Source organism: Oryx dammah, unplaced genomic scaffold, assembly GCF_014754425.2.
Source record: "Oryx dammah isolate SB20612 unplaced genomic scaffold, SCBI_Odam_1.1 HiC_scaffold_22, whole genome shotgun sequence".
Classification (NCBI taxonomy): Eukaryota; Metazoa; Chordata; class Mammalia; order Artiodactyla; family Bovidae; genus Oryx; species Oryx dammah.
The window spans coordinates 39,646,823-39,662,422 of NW_024070206.1; the positions used below are offsets into that span (position 1 = coordinate 39,646,823).

Consider the following 15,600-nt stretch of genomic DNA (forward strand, 5'->3'; position numbering starts at 1 on the left):
TAGGCTGCAGTAATGAATAAATAATAGCATCACTTTTTGGTCAAAACTTTCCTATGGACAACCACGAATTGATGCGTCAGATGAAGTGTGTGTACCGGCTCTATCATATTTCTTTCAGTGATTTGATTTGTGGCAGAAAGAAAGTGCTCACATTTTGTTACATTAGAAGCTCTCAAAGTCCCAGGACTCAGAATATTTGTTCAGTTTTCAACAAGTTTCTAATCCTGCTCTGCTATCATGAACTGGGATTTTAGCATCTACCTGGGTTTGATCCTATTTACTAAAGGTTTTTAAACCCTTACTTCTCATGAAGCTGGGAAGGACAGAGATCTTTTCAAACCACTTTGTAAATTATGAACTCTCCAGGTCTCTCTCTCTCCATTCACATTCTGACCTCACCCCTCACTTGTGGAGTATCCACGGCAATTATTTACTGAAGGCTTTTGACTATAATTGCCACTTTTTTCAGGCTGCATTAGAACAAAGCATTGTATACAAATAGACATACTTCAGTTCTACCCATAACCACGTAACTTGCTTTTCTTTAGCAAATGGAAACAAGAATCTCGAGATTAATGAAATTTACTAAGTTAAGATCTGTGAGGCAGGATCCAAAAGTTCACTTGACCTCCATTTCCCATTTTGGAGAGAATTATAATCAAGTGCAAAATCGTGCAGAAAATCTGGCTCTTACATTTGCCTGATTGACACTCGAAAGGAATCAGGAAAAGGTCTCTTCAGTAAATTTCGTATCTTTATATTGTTGTTAGTTGCTAAGTCATATCTGACTCTTTTGCAACCCCATGGACTATAAGCCTGTCAGGCTCCTCTGTCCATGGGTTTTCTCAGGCAAGAATACTGGAGTGGGTTGCCATTTCCTTCTCCAGGGGATCTTCCCAACCCAGGGATCCAACCCACATCTCTTACATTGCAGGCAGACTCTTTACCACTGAGTCACCTGGGAAGGCCAAGATGGTATATTGCTGTATACCACAGGCAGTATTACGGACAGCAGCATCACTTATCACTATCAGGTACTGTATTTTTCCAGATAAAATCAGTGTGAAGAAGCCCTGAGAGTTTGGACAGCTTCTTTTTGTTTTGGGTTACAGTTGGGTTTTTTCCCTCCATCTTGTAATGGCTAAGGTGATGAATTTAAAGGATGGAAGGAAATGATTCTTTGGCTTGGAGAAAGGGACATGGAGAAAATAAAAGTAATCCAGATTAATAATACATTTTAGAACCACATAATTAGGAGACATTGGAGGTTATTCTTAAAAGCCTTCTGAGTTGAAATCAAGCATCTCGCTTTAACACTAGCAAAGCCATATTTCTTCTCTTGATCTGAGTGTCCTTAATGTAGTATTTGTACAATGCATGACATAAGCATGGATTTGCAGCTGTTTCATAACCGCTGTGAAGTTTACTGGCTCTGCTCCACAACTCTGTGTCCAAACTTCAGGAACTCTCCCCAAGTATTGCAAATGTGGGAGGAGGCCATTTGTGGAAGGAGTTACTTCGCTCCGAGTTGAGTGTTTTGCGTGCAGAATATGAGACTGCTATTCAACAGGTTGTGTCCAAATGTAAGTGACCAGCCAGAGAGACTTTTTTTGGACCTGTCATCTAGCCTCAGAATTTATCCTCCGAGGAACTGAAACTGTTCTCACCAGCGGTAGGAAACAGCAACGCTACGATTCTTTATTTCTTCTCAGCAATAATGGCCTCATGAATTTTTTAAGCTGATATTTTGATTTGCTGAAAGCCATGATTTGGATGTTAGTGATGTAATCTGAATAGTCAGAGCAGTTGTGAGGGTGAGATGGCGGTAGCTGAATGTTCCTGGCTCTCTCTCCTTGTCTTGGATGGATAGGGACTCTGCAAGGACAGCTCAGATATGGTTACACTGACATCATAATTCATCTGACCAAGCTTCTCTCCTCTTCTGAGCTCGGTGATGAAGCAAGCTGAATTGTTTTAAAGTGGTAGCTTAAAGGTCTCGCAGTCGCACTGAACCTAGTCCAATACGATAATCAGATGGAAAAATCTGTTTCTATAGGAACATTTGTAAAGGATTCACCATCAGAACATTTACATGCTTCTCTGCTAATTTCATGCAGAGGAAGTCTTATTTCTGCTGATACCAGAAGGCAGAACTAGCATTTCCAGTTAAAGTTATCCAGGTTAAATTCCTCTCTCACCGTATGTGGTGGTGGACATATTTCCAAGGGTAACAGTCGGAGCCTTAAGTAATAAAAGTAAAACGTGGAATTTTCATCCTGAAAGCGATAAGGAGCCACTGAAGGTTTTTGAAAAAGAAGGGCGGAAAGATAGATCTCATGGCGATTTGTCAGAAGCACTGGGAGGAGCATCAGGGAACAAGACAACGCCTACAGAGTCTCTCGGGCCAGGCGTGATGTCTGCAGTAGGGTGTCAGGGGTGGGAGAGGAGAGGGAGGGGTACATGCGATATGTTGTGAAATGAACAGGTCAATGACTACATCAGAGAGACGGGGCAAGAAGGTGGGCAGATGCTGAGGACTCAGAACTCACTGTTGGATTTGGGTCCAGTTCAAGCAGAAGATGTGGAAAGAGAGGGAGTGCAGTAGGGGAGAATCTTCCTGGTTAAACGCACTGTAAATTGTCCAAACCAATGGCACCAATCTAATTTCTGCTTCTGCCTTCTGGAGTAAGTGAGAGAATGCGGCGAGGACTGTAGACACCACACCACAGTTTTACGAGGTACTTCTGGAAACCTGAGGGGAGATTTGATGTTTTTTGAGTTGCTCTCATGGCAGCTGTCCTCAGGAAAACTGGCTGGTCAGTACACAGGCCTGTTCTTTTCTGCTGATCTTTCCATCCCTACCCACATGGGGTCACATATGTTCTCCCTCCTTCCCCAAAAATATTTGGCAGCTTTGCAGAAATATTGGTGCCACCCCAAACCCTTCAGCAGCATCTGTCCCCTCTTGTCCCTATATTGTAGTGAGTCAGGAACCTCTGTGTGGCTTTGTCATCCCTCAAGCCTCCAGGTATGAAAAAGGACAGTTTGGGAACTTCCCTGGTGGTACAGTGGTTATAACTCCTCATGTCTGATGCAAGAGGCATGTGTTCAATCCCTGATCAGGGAACTAAGATACCACATGCCTTGTTCAGTTCACTTCAGTTCAGTCGCTCAGTCGTGTCCAACTCTTTCTGACCCCATGAAACACAGCACGCCAGGTCTCCCTATTCATCACCAGCTGCCAGAGTCTACCCAAACCCATGTCATTGAGTCGGTGATGCCATCCAATTATCTCATCCTCCATTGTCCCCTTCTCCTCCTGCCTTCAATCTTTCCCAGCATCAGGGTCTTTTCAAATGAGTCAGCTCTTCGTATCAGGTGGCCAAAGTATTGGAGTTTCAGCTCCAACATCAGTCCTTCCAATGAACACCCAGGACTGGTCACCTTTAGGATGGACTGGTTGGATCGCCTTGCAGTCCAAGGGACTCCCAAGAGTCTTCTCCAACACCACAGTTCAAAAGCATCAATTCTTCGGCACTCAGCTTTCTTTATAGTCCAACTCTCACATCCATACATGAGCATTGGAAAAACCATAGCCTTATGGACCTTTGAGGGCAAAGTAATGTCTCTGCTTTTTAATATGCTGTCTAGGTTGGTCATAATTTTCCTTCCAAGGAGTAAGCGTCTTTTAATTTCATGGCTGCAATCACCATCTGCAGTGATTTTGGAGCCCCCCAAAATAAAGTCAGCCACTGTTTCTACTGTTTCCCCATCTATTTGCCATGAAGTGATGGGATCAGATGCCATGATCTTCGTTTTCTGAATGTTGAGCTGTAAGCCAACTTTTTCACTCTCCTCTTTCACTTTCATCAAGAGGCTCTTTAGTTCTTCACTTTCTGCCATAAGGGTGGTGTCATCTGCATATCTGAGGTGATTGATATTTCTCCTGGCCATCTTGATTCCAGCTTGTGCTTCTTCCAGCCCATCGTTTCACATGATGTACTCTGCATACAAGTTAAATAAGCAGGGTGACAATATACAGCCTTGATGTACTCCTTTTCCTATTTGGAACCAGTCTGTTGTTCCATGTCCAGTTCTAATTGTTGCTTCCTCACCTGCATACAGATTTCTCAAGAGGCAGGTGAGGTGGTCTGGTATCCCCATCTCTTTCACAATTTTCCACAGTTTATTGTGATCCACACAGTCAAAGGCTTTGGCATAGTCAATAAAGCAAAGATAGATGTTTTTCTGAAACTCTCATGCCTTGTGGTGTAGCAAAAAAAAAAAAAATTTTTTTAAAGGAAAAGGACAATTTCCCTCTATTTGTAAATTCCCAGCCTGGCTTGGGGTATAGCTGGGGAAAGGAGAGAGGACTGGATTTCTCTTAGGGATGCTCACCAGCCTCCACCTCAGATGTTTCCAACTAGTCACAGGGTCTGATGGCTGATGGCATGAACTTTAGGCTCTCAGTTATTCAAGGGGCTTGAAATTTTGATCATTGAAAATCAGACTTTTGAGGTTCATGAACTTCTTCAGTTTGTGTTATCCTGTCTGCCACAGGATTAGAAGTCTATTTTGAAAGTGAATACTTGAGCCCCGATTCTTTTCTTCCATAGAATTTCTGCTGTAACAACCCCATGCTGAGGAAACGGGGTGAGAAAACGAAGCAGGGTCTGTGTGGCCGAATGCCTTTCCCAAAGCTGGCTGCCACTCTATATCCACGTGTTTCCCTATGGTGTGATATTGACATTTCTCCCATTGAGTATATCAGTGAAGTCAACATCCCTTCCTCTTGAATCTTGATTGACTTAACTGGTTGCTTGACCAGAGAAGTATGACCAAGTTATGGTCTGTGACAAGACTAAAAACTGCCATCACCTTCTGCCTTTCTGCTGTGTTGTGAGGGAGCCCAGCCCACATGAAGAATCTGTGTGGGTATTCAGCCAGAGCTCCAAAAGAAAGCTCCAGCTGAGGTCCCAACTGAAACATCAGCTTCCAATTTTGAGACTGAGGAAGTACTAAGACAACTTCAGTAGTCAGCCACTTCTAATTACAACTGTCTGAGAGAGACTGAAAATCACCTAGCTGAGCCCAGTCCAGCTCCAGAATAACAGGAGATAATAAAATGATTGCTGTTGTTTTAACCCACCGAGTTTTGGGGTGACTCCTTATGCAGAAACAGAATCAACAGGATGGTGTTATCTATTACTTTGTAACAGACTACCCCCAAACTTCATTAACTTAACCATTTTTGTTACAGCTCATGGTTTTATGAATCAGGAATTAATGAAGGTCTTGGCTGGGCAGCTTATCTCTGATCCACATAGTGGATCACGCTTAGCTGTGGTGGCTGGATCTGAAGGATGCATGGGACTCTGCAGATTCACTGTCACTGCCCCCCTCCTCCCCCCTCCTCTCCCCCCCCTCCTCCCCATGGTCTCCTCCTCTGGGGCCTCTCCAAAGGGCTTGTCCTTCCCACAGCATGGTAGTCCCAGGGTGGCCGAACTTCCTGTCTGGCTTCCAAGAGACCAAGACAGCAGCTGCCTGTCATTATAAGGTCTAGACTATGAACTGGTTGGCATAATTTTTACCAAAATCTACTGCTCAAAGCCACCACAGGGCCTGTCCAGATTCAAGGGGAAAAGAAATAAATCCAACCTCTGGAAGGGAAGAGTGTCAAAACTTATGGTCCCAGTGGACAAAGTGGGAACCTTCAGAGCTTTATATCTCAAAATATTGCTTTGTAAATCTTCATACCCCAATTTATAGATGAAAAAACTGAGGCTGGGAAAAGTGATTGTCCAAGGTTACTCAACTTTAACTGGATCAACCTGATCTGATTTCAAATCCAAGTCTATATTAATCCAAACCATGACCACTTTTCACTTCTATGCAAAATCTAGTAAATGTACAATTTATGCTACACTTTATTTTAAAATTGAGATATAGTTGACATATTAGTTTCAAGTGTACAACATAGCAGTTCAATATTTGTACATATTATGACATGATTTAGTTAGCATTCATCACCACAGTTGCAATTTTTTTGTGTGTGATGAGAACTTTTAAGATCTACTCTCTTAGAAACTTTCAAATATACAATGCAGTATTATTAACTATGTGTATCATTATTACACATAAAATAAGTCCTATATTACATCCCCAGGACTTATTTATTTTGCAACTGAAAGTTTGTGCCTTTTGACACCCTACACCCATTTTACAGAGCTCCCCCTCCGCCCGTAACCCCCACCTCTGGCAGCCACTAATCTGTTCTGTGTGTCTGAGTTTGGATTTGTGGTTGTTAACTTTTTGATTCCATAGATAATTGAGATTAAATGGCATTTGTCTTTCTCTGTCTGACTTATTTCACTTAGCATAATGCCCACAAGGTCTATCCATGTTGTAGATGGCAAAGTTTCCTCCTCCTCTATGGCGTGCATGCGTGCGTGCGTGCGTGCGTGTACCAGTTTTCTTTATCCATTCATCTGTTGATGAATACTTAGGTTACTTCCATGTTTTGGCAACTGTAAATGCTGCAATAAACATGGAGATGCACAAATCTTTTTGGGTTAGTTTTTTTTGTTTCCTTCAGATAAATACCCAGAGTGTAATTGCGAGATGACATGGTGGTTCTGGGGCTTTCCCAGTGGTTCTGCAGTAAAGAATCTGTCTGCGAGGCAGGAGCGGAAAGAGATGTGGGTTCTGTCCCTGCTTCAGGAAGATCCCCTGGAGGAGGGCATGGCAAACCACTCCAGTATTCTTCCCTGGAGAACCCCATGGACAGAGGATTCCGGTGGGCTATGGTTGAAGGGGTCACAAAGAGTAGGACACAACTGAAGCGACTTCGCATGCACGAAACGTGGTGGTTCTATTTTGAATTTTTTGAGGAAACTCCATACTGTCTATAATAGTGGCTGCACCAATTCTACTTTCCCCCCAATAGTGCGCATGGGTTCCCATTTCTCCAAATTCTCACCGACACTTTCTTATTTTTATGATAGCCATTCTAGCAAGAGTGAGGTGATATCTTATTGTGGTTTTGATTTGCACTCCCTAATGATTCGTGATGTTAAGCATTGTGTCGTGTACCTCTTGGTCATCTGTATGTCTTCTTTGGAAAAGTCTTTTCAGAGTCTCTGCCCATTTTTTAAACCCATATTGCTTGTTTTTTTTTTTTTCCTGTTGAGTTGTGTAAGTTCTGTATACATTTTGGATAGTGATCTATAAGTATTTTCTCCCATTCGGTAGGTTGCCTTTCCATTTTGATGATGGTTTCCTCTCCTGTGCAGAAGTCTTTTAGGTTGATGCAGTCTCACTTACTTGTACTTTTGTTGCCATTGTTTTTGGAGTCAAATTCAAAAAATCACCACCAAGAATAATGTCACGGAGCTTACTGCCTATGTTTTCTTCCAAGAGTTTTATAGTTTCAGGCCTTAGGTTCAAGTCTTTAATCCATTTTCAGTTAGTTTTAATTTATAGCATAAGATAATGATGTAGTTCCATTCTCTTGCATGTAGCTACTCAGTTTCCCCAAGACTGTTCATTGAAGAGAGTCTGTCTTTCCCTATTGTGTATTTTTGGCTCCTTTGTGTAAGTTAATTGACTGTATATGTATGTGTTTATTTCTGGGCTATATGTTCTCTTCCACTGATCTTTGAATCTGTTTTTATGCCAATAACTGTACTGTCTTGATTACTATTTGTGTTTGTTGTTCAGTCTTTAAGTCATGTCTGACTCTTGCAACCCCATGGACTGTAGCATGCCATGACTACTAAAGCTTTGGGATATTATTTGAAATTGGGAAGCATGCCTCCAGCTTTGTTCTTCTTTCTCAAGATTGCTTTGGTTATTTTGGATCGTTTGTGGTTTCATACAAATTTTAGGATTGTTTCTTTCTGTGAAAAATGTCACTGGAATTTTGACAAGGATTGCATTGCATCTGCAGATTGCTTTGGGTAGTGTGGACATTTTAATAATATTCTTCAAATCCATGCGCCTGGAATATCTTTACATTTACTTGTATATTCTTTAATTCTTTCCATTTCTTTTATCATACTTTTCGATGTACACATCTTTCACTTCCTTGACTAAATGTATTCCTTTATTTATCATTTTTGATGCAATTATAGTAGGCGTGTATTTTTAACCGTTTGTTATTAATGTATAGAAATGCAACAGGCTTTTGTATATTGATTTTGCATCCTGCAACTTTACTGAATTTATTAGTTCTAACAGTTTTTTGGTGGAGTCAAGTATCATGCTATCATGCAGATAACAATATCATGCTATCTGCAAACAGTGACAACTTTACTTCTTCCCTTCTGATTTGGATGCCTGTTATTTTTATTGCCTAACAATATACTGTATTAATTCTCAAGTGCTCTCTTCAGTAAGAAAGATACCATCTCTTAACTCCTCCTCAAACACATACACATTGCAGCTCTAATTTTTTTAAATCCTAGAGATCTATTCAGTGACCTGGCTTGGGTCACAGACCTAACTCTGAACCAATCTTTAGGTCCAGGAGGATGGAATATTATAATTGGCAAGCTCTACTAGAATCACAAGGTTTGAAGGAGTAGTTCCCAGAAGAAGGAGGGGAAGACAGAAATAATAAAAAGGCACTAGACGTGCTTTTTGCACGGCATACCATTATGTCTCATTCACATTGATTCCATTGCCGCCTCTTTGAAGGCTGATACCATCCTCACTGAAGAGACTGCAGCTTTGGGGGAGTGTGTGAAAAGTAGGCTATGTGAGCAATTAATCGCAAGAATCGATCTAGCTCCCTCAGCTGACTGTTAACTCATTGTGCTCCCTGCATGTTAAGAGTAGGACCCATTTGGATTTGCTAAGCGTCTGGGTCCTTCACATAGAAATTAAATAGACTCTACTTGAAGGTGATCCTTTATGCTTTCATGTACTATCTCTGTCGCTGGACCCCTCATGCTCACATCCAATAGTGAGCGTGAATTGAGGATATGAAGATACTTGGCATTATGAGCTCTTGAGTAAACAGAACATAAGTGCTAATTAAAACATTTCTGATGGAAACTGAAATCTTTTTTCATGATTTCCAGTTGCATTCTCTCTCTCTCTTTTAATGAAGCAAGCTTCTTTAATTTTCTTTTTAAAAATTTTACTTGGATGAGGTCAGAAATGGAATTTCTCTTCCATTACTCACACTGCTTCCCAGCTGTTGGCCTCATGTTCCCTTGATACACTGTTGAGGAGCCACCCGTAAGCCATGGTTCCGCCCCCATGTGCACCCGCCTTGACGGAGAAGCCCCTGACTCAGGAAGACCCTCCCTCCCCATTCTCCTGTCATTGGTGGCCTGGGTCCCGTGTGGGCTGTGAAACTCTGGAGGCCAAGGGTTTGAACTCCTGTCTTCCCATCCTTCCAACTTGGCTTTGTATTTATATTAAGGAGTCTCTTTATTCTGTTGCTGCTTGTTAATATCAAAGTCAGAAATAAAGCCCTGTGGGTCCATTGACTTCTGAGAGCCCTAAGCAAATCATCTCTTGAAAGCTCACGAGCCTTCTGGAAGATAATTTACTTGCTAAATGATACTTAGCGTCTCTGCCTTTCCTTTGCCACTCAACTGAGCCCGAGAAGATTTTTATCCATTTTCAGTTGTGCTACCCAGTCAGTTCAACAAGATGTGTTTTGTTCAAACGTGGAAATAAAATAGGGGAAGGAAATAAAGGAATTGCATGAACTTGAGCATGGACACATTTCAGTGAGAACATTCAAAGAGGCTTGTCTAGAGCTGGACTGTTGAATTATCACAGTCTTAGCCTAGTGAAAATGAAAACAGATTTTAGCTTTGGAAACAAAAGGAAAAAATGCCTATGGTCTTCTCTCCCATCCAAAGATATGAGAGAAGTGTATATTGATAGCTGAGGCTTATTCAGATAAAAAAAGTTAGTTGCTATAAAAAAGGGGAAGAAAATTCATTTCCCCTATTATTCACACACACTGTTAACCCCTAATCTTCGGGTCTCTCTCCCTCCTCTTCCCTCTTCCTTTTCCTTAACCATAATTTACAACTCCTGTCCTTCCACGTGTCTCATCCCATGAATACTGCTCTCCAGTCCTGTCTCTCATCCTGCCCCCACCGCCCGCGCTGTTTTTTCTGCCTCTGCACTTTTCTACCATTACCTCCGTGCTCCCTAGACTGAACTGCCTTCAGCGCAGCTATCTACCTTCTCTTGCTTCTACATCCTTCTGCTGCCTCATCCCTAGCTTCTGCATTTTTGCACCCAGATTTTATCAAACCCTAGTGGAAGGCAGCCTGAGTTCCTGAATAAGAATGCTGGCTTGGACACCTGGCAGGTGGGTCCACGTCCAGCTTTGCCACTTCCTAGCTGATGATCTGGATGTTATTTAACTGGCTGCCTCCTCTGACAAACGAGATGTTAAATTACTCCTTCTTCATAAGTTTCTGTGAGGATTAAAACACCCACCCAATTAAAACATAGCACTTGGTCCTTAAAAAGTACCCGATAAACATTAGATATTGCTCTTTTTGTTGTGACTGTTGTTGGAGAGAATTCCAGGTCTGTGTCAATAGACATTGTGAACCTTACTACTAAGTAATGGCTTCTAACTTTGGTTTTTAAGCCAAAGTCTTCACAATGGCTGTTCAAAGCTCTGTTCATTCTGGTCCCTCTGTGATCTTTCTGACCTCATCTCCTACAGCTATCCTCCCACCCCACAAAATGCACTCAAGTATAAGATTCACAAGGGCAGAGAATTTTGCTAACTTTTGTTAATTTCTGTCTCTCAAGCACCTGTCGTTCCTAGCACATAGTAGGTTCTCAGTAAATGTGTTGACTGACTGAGCCCCAATACCAATATCACTACCTTGGTGAAGCTTGCCCTGTCTCTCTAGGCAAGGTTGCTTTCTTTTCTATATTCTGGTGATACTTAATACATTCTTCAATTATAACATTTCTCACATTGTATTTTTATAGAAAACATATTTAAAGCTCGTAAATTTAACCAGATGGTATAATTCAAAAGCACATTTTTATTTAATAGACTGAAACCTCACATTGCACAGATTTGATTGATTGATTACAGAAATCATAATGTTCTGCAAGTTTGTAAATTGAGTTCCCATCATGTTCTATGAGTTATTCCATAAAAAATTAAGTCCAACCTTGAGAAAATCCAAGGAAAAGCAAATTAGAAAGTAATTCCAACACATAGAGAAATCTTCTCTTAAGCAGCAGCACCTTCTGTGTTTTGACATTACAGAAACCTCACTATTTTACTAGCAAAGAGGAAAGAGACTTGTAAAATTCTGCCTTGTGAGCATATCGGCATAGCTATCAGTGTGGCTGATAAATAATCTGCAAAGACATGTAACTTCCAAAGTCAATCCTGGAGGAGCCCACCTGTTCAGGTTTGTTTTGAAGGAGGACTTTCTTCATCTGGGGGAAAAACAGTTACCAAATTTTCTTAAATAAAATGCTATGACTAAAAGTCAGGAGGCATAGGCATATTATAGAATTCTCATCAGATTTAAAGGAAGAATGAATAAAATCTTCCATGCTTCAAGGTTAAAGTAACAAGCAAGAACCACTCTCAAGTATACCTCTATGTCACCAGTGTAATTTCAAAGCCAGCACCACTGGCTAGCCAACCATGTATTTACTCACTGCTGTCATTTGGGTGTGGAATATATTTTAAGTTACCGATTGATAACCTGTCCCTACCATTCCCTACCGGAAAATCCCAAGACATACACATAGAAGAAATTACTTGTCCCAGGGCAGCAGTGGTGACTGCTAAGTGGAATCTTCTGTCTGTATTCAGGGGTGATAACAATCTAAGGAAGCCCCCCCATCGAAGGTGGTGTGACCACTGTGAATGCCTTTGACAGCAGTGATTATCAGCTTCAGTGAACACATTTTAACTTAGAAAAGGCATTTGTGATGAGTAGGTACTGTGGAGATGGAATTGGGATTCCTGGTTAATGATTTCATATCTTCTCTCCTGTTGGATTTCTCAAAACCAAGGCAATGCAAAGTCCCTGTTTTAGATGAATCTCACATATTGGAGAAGTAGAGAGACAATGATTTCTGCCAAGATGCAATTATCAGGGCTTGCTAGCCTAACCCTCAAGAGAAATGGGGCTGTGCTATAACCCAGGAGCTCGGAAAATTAAAATCTGGGTCGGTGCCCAGCTCCATCTTCCTTGATTGGGCCTGTGGACTGGGACAGCGGCTGGTTTCCTTTTTTGCTCATTGCTCTGTGTCTGCTGGGTCTGCCTTAGTAATCCTGCTCTCCAAACATGCATCTGAAATATTTGTTTGCCTTTTGGAGGGGAGGGTGGGTCGAGGCAGGATCGGTTCATCTGGTGCCTAACAAGTGCTCATTAATGAACACATCGGCCCCTCTAATATTGATGAGAGCTTTTTAGTGCACATACTTGCTGATGCTAGTTAGTTGCTGATATTATGATCCTTAATGTAATATCACCTCATTATGCATCTTGCTAACAATGAAGGTTTCTCTACTTGTTGAAGATTTCTTTATTTTCTTCAGTAATCTTTGATGGGTCTGATCTGAAATTCAACCACTTAAAAAAATTACCTTTGAGAACACCTTATCAGATCCAGTCAACACTTCTCTGCCCTTATCTGATTCAAACTTCCTGTGATGTTTGGCCCTAGAGTCACCTCCTTCCTCTCTGATACCCACTTCTCCCCTAGGCTCAGTGAAACCACTCCCTCTTAGGATTGGCTCCATCAGGCCAAACCCTTTCCCATCTCTTTGCAGGCTGCTTCTTCACCACTCAGCTTTTACAGAGTGCCATCCGAGGCCTTGTCTCTCTCTCTGAGTGAAGGGCATCCACGTCTTCAGCTTCAGTGATCACCCATAAGATCATTTCCTGCAGATCATCTGTATCTTCAAGTCCAACATATACATCAAAGGCCCACATGTTCCCTTATTCAAGAATATGTAGTGTACCCTGAGGAAACCAGGGTTGAAAGAGACACATGTATCCTGTTGTTCACTGCAGCACTATTTACAATAGCTAGAACATGGAGGCAACCGAGATGCCCATCGACAGATGAATGGATAAAGAAGCTGTGGTACATATATACAATGGAATATTACTCAGCCATAAAAAGGAACACATTTGAGTCAGTTCTGATAGGTGGATGAACCTAGAACCTATTATACAGAGTGAAGTGAGTCAGAAAAAGGAAGATAAATATTGTATTATAATGCACATATATGGAATCTAGAAAAATGGTTCTGAAGAAATTATTTACAGGGCAGCAATGGAGAAACAGACATAGAGAATAGACTTACGGACATGGGGAAAGGGGAAGAGAGGGTAAGATGTATGGAAAGAGTAACATGGAAACTTATATTACCATATGTAAAATAGATAGCCAATGGGCATTTGCTGTATGGCTAAGGAAACTCAAACAGGGGCTCTGTATCAGCCTACAGGGGTGGGATGGGCAGGGAGATGAGGAGGTTCAAAAGGGAGGGGATATATGTATACCTATGGCTGATGCATGTTGAGGTGTGACAGAAAACAACAAAATTCTGTAATGCAATTATCCTTCAATAAGAAAATAAATTTAAAAAAGAATACATAGTGAACACTCGCTGTGTGTAAAGCCGGGTGACTCCTCATTGTCACCACTCAGATGTCCTGTTAGCACTTCTCTAGGTCCAAAACACACTAGGAGACTCTTTCTTCCAGAGGACAGTTCACTCTGTTATTTCCCATCTTGGTGAATGGTAACCATTATCCACTTGGTCACCTAAGCGATAAGCTTAGGATTCACTTGAAATATCTTTCTCCTTCACAGCCCACTCTTGATCCTCATCAACATCCATGCCCACAATTGGTTAGTCTGGCAAATCATGGCAGTTATTCCCTCTGAATATCTCAAATCTGGGCTTGCTTCTGCAGCCCCTTGGCTCCTAAGTTTAGGCCTTGGTCACTGTTTGATGCATTTTAATCGCCAACGTGTCTTCTGTACTACTGTAACAGCAGACTTTTTTGATATGCAAATGTCACCATGAAGTTCCTTCCTCAAGCACTTCATGGTTCCAAAACATCTTCAAAGTGAAGGTCAAGCTTCTTAGCTTGGCCACAGCCCCTCCTGCATCCTACCTCAGCCCCTGCCACTGTGTACTCTGTTCTCCATCCCCACTAAACAACTTGCTGTCTCCCTGGGACATCACACCCTTTCCTACCTGTGAATCTAAGCATATCTGCTTGAAGAGCCCTTAGTCTCCCCCTCTATACTGCCAGTCCTCTTTTAATTTTTAAAAATTAAAAAAGTTTTTTTTGGCTGTGTTGGGTCTTCATTGCAGTGCATGGGCTCTTCTCGTGCTCATGGGTTTAGTTGCCCCTAGGCATGTGGGATCTTAGTTCCTTGACCAGGGATTGAACCTGCATCCCCCGCATTGGATGGTGGATTCTTAACCATTGGACCACCAGGGAAATCCTGCCATTCCTGTTTTAAATGACAGTACAGCCTAGTGGAGAAGCATGTCAACTTTGGGGCCAAGATATCCTGGATAAGTTGCATTTACTATTTGAGCCTCAACTTCATCTCTAGGGTTATTAGAAGAATCAAATCAGATATTTGTTGAATAAATGAATTATGTATTCATGTAGTGGCTACTGCATGCTAGGCCTTATTCTAAGCATTGAAGATATAGTAGTGAACAAAACAGTTGAAGAACCCTCCCTAAGGGATCTTATATTCTGTTTTGGAGAAAGAAATGGCAACCCACTCCAGTATTCTTGCCTGGGAAATCCCATGGACAGAGGAGTCTGGCAGGCTACAGTCCTTGGGGTCGCAAAGAGTTGGACACAACTGAGCACATATACATATTCTCTCTAGCACAGAGAAAGTGAACAAAAAAGGTCATAAGTATTACTCATCCAAGGCTTAGGTAATAGCTCCTTGGGGAAACTTTTCAGGCCTATTTCAGTTTCCATTCTGAATGGAATGGAATTCCATTCCCTCGTCTTCTGTGGCCCTTTATCAGCCTGTTGGATACCATTACCAGGGTATCATGTTGTATCATAATTGCAAATATTTTTATCTTGCTCACCCACAACTCTGAGTTCCCTGAGTACAGAGCCTGGGACTTTTCTTTTTGTTTTACCAGCTCCCAGTATGCAAGAAATCCAGTTATAAGTGTTAAGTGAATGAACATTTTAGAGTATGCTTAACTTATTGTTTAAAAATAGCATCTACCACTAAAAAGCATTTGTTACAGGCCCAACACTGTGTCAGTTGCTTCAGATATAATGTATTATGTAAGTTAACCTTCACAGCAACACTGTGAAACCAGTATTATTACACCTACTTCACAGATGAGGAAACTAAATCTTAGAGATGCAAAGTAACTTGCTAGTGTCAAATAACCAGCAGGTGGTGAAACCAGGCTGGGGACCCAGGTCTGTCAGAGCCCCAACTTCAATCCACAGGGCTTGGTAAGAGGAGCCATTTCTCCACGGGGCAGCTGGAGATTTAGGTCTGCACATACTTTATTTTTGGTATACCTGTGTACCTAAGATAAAACCTCAGCCACAGTCAGATGTA

The 15,600-nt window shown here is 41.7% G+C and overlaps 1 protein-coding gene across 2 annotated transcripts in view; it reads left to right on the forward strand.

Annotated features, from left to right (window-relative positions):
* The window catches only part of MAPRE2 (microtubule associated protein RP/EB family member 2), a 187,460-nt gene that overhangs the window by 52,466 nt on the left and 119,394 nt on the right, over positions 1-15,600 (forward strand). The gene's annotated exons all lie outside the window — the stretch shown is intronic.